Source organism: Microtus ochrogaster, chromosome 2 (assembly GCF_000317375.1).
Source record: "Microtus ochrogaster isolate Prairie Vole_2 chromosome 2, MicOch1.0, whole genome shotgun sequence".
Classification (NCBI taxonomy): domain Eukaryota; kingdom Metazoa; phylum Chordata; class Mammalia; order Rodentia; family Cricetidae; genus Microtus; species Microtus ochrogaster.
The window spans coordinates 44225247-44229036 of NC_022010.1; the positions used below are offsets into that span (position 1 = coordinate 44225247).

The 3790-nt window shown below is 50.1% G+C and overlaps 1 protein-coding gene across 2 annotated transcripts in view; it reads left to right on the top strand.

Moving 5' to 3' along the window:
• The window catches only part of Mylk (myosin light chain kinase), a 255864-nt gene that overhangs the window by 174878 nt on the left and 77196 nt on the right, over positions 1-3790 (top strand). The gene's annotated exons all lie outside the window — the stretch shown is intronic.

The window sequence follows — 3790 nt, forward strand, 5'->3', positions numbered from 1 at the left end:
GGGGGGGCTTTGGTGGATTATGAATGTGACCACACATTACCATGGTACATGTGTGGAGGTCAGAGGAGTTGGCTCTTTCCCTCCACCATGTATGTCCCCTGGAATCAAACTCAGGTAGTTAAGTTGGGTAGCAAGCACCTTTACCTGCTGCTGAGTTACCTTACTAGCCTTCAGTGTGTTTTAAGGCACCGTATCCATCCCAAGTCCTGCCAGGAACTCCTATGTTAGACAACATCCCACAGTCCCCTGAGGTGAGTAGTGGAGGGATGGGGTCCTGCTTGAGCTAGAGCTGACCCTAGTGAGTCATGAAGAAGTTCCCAGGATGCAGCATGTACCTTGAGGTGCAGAGGACAGTCCCTGCAGAGGCTGAGTGGACAGGTCTTAGCAAATACTAAGGCACTGAGACAGAGACAGGCCCCTTCTCCCCCTCCTCAGTCTCCAGCTAGCCTCTGCTCACTCCCCTCTCCACCCACTCTCCCCTCATCCCTCAGCTGTGTACCTCCAGACACCTGGAGGGAGGTGTTTACAGATAGCAGCATCGTTGTCCCTTATTCTACGGTTCCGCCAGCTAACCCAGAGGGGCCAAAATATACAGAGTCTAAATGTTGAAGGACTGCAAAGCAAGCTGGAATTTCTTTCTGCAGACAGAGATGATGTTATCTTCCACTAGTGTATTGGCACAATAACTTTTTCACATGGATGTCCCCAAATTGGCAGGATTCTCCAAAGGTATCTGTCCCCATGTCTGCTAGTTCTGGGTCTATGATATTCACACACAGTAGGTCTCAGGGCCTCTGTGGTGGTGAGAAGTACGTGACAGAGGGTGCTACCATTTTCCCTGTTGTACCCAAGGTCCTCCCTCACACAAACAAACTGGAAAGCTTGGCCAGGGGTGTTACCCAGGTCTCCATGTCCAGTGACCGCTCTGGGTAGGATGGAGGACAGCCACCAGCCTGGGACATGAAGTGATAGATTCCTGCAGTCGTGTCCATGAGTACATCAACCTCGGAGAAACAGGGGTTCAAACAGTGGTGAAGGTGGCAGTTCCTAAAGCCAAAGCTACCAATGGCCACTTCCAGTCTGTTCAACAAGCAATGTAAGGTAGGCCTCAGCCCTGGTTCCAGAAGTGCTCCTAAGCCACCAGGGACTGGCTTCTCTTATGCCTGGGTTGCTTAGAGTAGGCTGTAGAGCAGAGATGTAAACAGCATCTTCTCCTTGCAGAGAGCTCCAACCCAGACTCTAAACAGTATTCTTAGTACTTCAAAGTAGGAATACCTAATTTCCATTGGTTGAACACCGTGTCCCGATGCCGTCTTAGACACCTGACACTTCCTGTTCACTTAATTCTCGCCCTCCTAGCTATCTTTCTAATGGAGAAGTTAAGTAAATTGCCCAAGGTTGCAAAGCTCTTCAGTAACAAAGCAGGGATTGTAATTCACATTGCTGAGATTTTTGTGAGTAGACACAAATACTGGGAGACAGGTGGTACCCTCGGCTTGCCAACCATCTGGTCTCTCTGTGATGGAAGGAGCAGAACGTGTTGTGAGCCTTTCTTACCACAGTAAAGGGGAGAGTGCTTGTCCTCCAGATGCCAGCCCCACCTCCTAGACCTGGATTCACTAAGTCTTTAAGAGGGATGTGCATTTTAGGGCTTATCAGCTGCCAATCATCTATTTGGTCCAGGAAGGCAGCAAGGTGGCCAGAAATGGACAAATTTTCTCCTAGTAGATGTGGCACAGAAGACATAGGCTCACTATTATAAAACTGTTGAAGCCAGGCAACACAGAGTGGACCTGAGGGGAGTTATAGCATGCTAAGGAAAGGAATGACAGACGGGAAAGCCCCTGGGCTCCCTCAAAGCTCAGAAAGCAGGCCAGACTTGGCAATAGGGAAGTAAATGGTCCCTGTACATTGGGGTACTAAAGGCTGTCTACTTGCAAATGGGCCTATCTGGACTGGCTGTAGTGACTTGGCCCTGATTTCAGCCCACATCCTGTCAGAGAACATGTCTGAAAGCAACAGAGAGCCACGCAGGGGGTAGGGGAGATTTGGGAGAGAGGAATGCTACAAACAGTTGGGTTTTAGGGGCTCTGACTGGCTCACTGCTGAAGATAGCACAGGGAGGGGATGGTGGTAAGGTCCACACTCTCAGGGTGAGCGGAGCCACAAAGGGATAGAATCCAGTGCAAAAAGTACAGACATCTGCTGTACAATCAGTGGCAGTGGCCTGGCTTGAAGGGCGGGGTGATGGCCGGGGGTGGGCACAGAGGAGGGAGGTGGAGCAAACTGAGTGCTCCTGAGCCACAGGGGTGTACCCCTAAAACTCAGTGGGTGACTTGAGGTGGGGGAAAGGGCAATACCCATCTTCCTGTTTATCTCCCCACCTCTACCTCCCGCTGCACTGATGCCTATCTTGTCAATCCCCCCCTCTTTCAAGATTCACTTCCTCCAGGATACTTTCTTAGCCTCCTGTCCCTTTAGTCAAGAGACACTCATGCCCTCCTTATACCCACTTAATCCGTGGGTTTTAGAAGGCCCACTGCTAGGGATGGCCTGTATAGGTATGGGGGTTCCTCTGCTGAGCCCCAGGGCCTGCAGGACAGGATCACATCCACCCCACTTAATGCGAAGAAAACCCCTAAAAGAGGTGTGATGGCCATTGGTGGGATTTGACTATTAGGCAATTCTTGGAGGATCAAGGAAGTGGAAGTGGTCTTCCTCATCTGTCCCCAGTGCTGTGGGATATCTGTGTTCAAGAGACCATCATCTGGACTTGCCCTCTGGGGACAGGCACCTGGGCTTCCCTTTCCAGACCTATCTTGGCTATAGGGGTGACCCTGGAGTCCAGGCAGGGCTGAGGTAGCAATAAAAGGGCCTTTATTTCCAAGATTTGTTTCCTGACTCCAGGCTGGGCTTCCCCTAGCAAAACACTTCTCCCAGTCTAGTAATGACGCTTTGTTTTTGTTGCTATTATCAAGAGATGATTCATTTTTTAAAATTGCCTTCAGGGTGGACTCTTACAAAGGCTTTTTCGATCTTGTATAAATTCATCCTGCAAATTACATAGCACCTACTACCTACAAAGCATTAATTATACATTGTACCTTTTTTGTGTGTAGACTCCATTTAAAGAACTCAAAATTACCTATTTCTTTCTGTCTAGACACCGCCTGATCTTTTCAACAATACGGATTAAAATATGTTATTGATTGTGTGTTCGTGACCTTGTCTTGAATAGATCCTTCCAGGTAACCTGCTGTGGAAATAGCCTCTGCCATTCAGATAATCTCAACTACTTAGTGCAACTACATTCCAGCATGGTTACTTCCCCCAGAGCTAGCCTGGGAGACAGGAGTGTGATCTAGCAATGGCCCTGAGGTGGGCTTTGCTACGTCAGGTGCCTGGAGAAGCCCAGGAAAGGTGCAGCTAGAGCAAGGTTCTTAGAGGTGACACAGAGGACACTGTGTCCCAGAAAGGGACCCTAGGTGAGCGGCAGTGTTGGTCAATGCCTATCGGGAGGGTAGGTCAGGGAGGCTTTTGGAACCACCAGGAGCCTCTAGGACTTCAGGCAACCTCCTGACCGCAATCCTAGCCTCTTCTCACCCCTTCCCAACCCACTCAGGAAAGGGAAGACCTTGGGGGGGGGGGGTCTTTAATCACAGAAGATCCACTTCCTATCCAGGAGGGGCTCTTGGGTAGCTCCTGCTGAACCACTCAGTGGATTCCTGCTTCCCATCCCCCCACACTCCTCCTCAATACTCCCTACCAGGCTGACCAGCTGAGGCTTCCA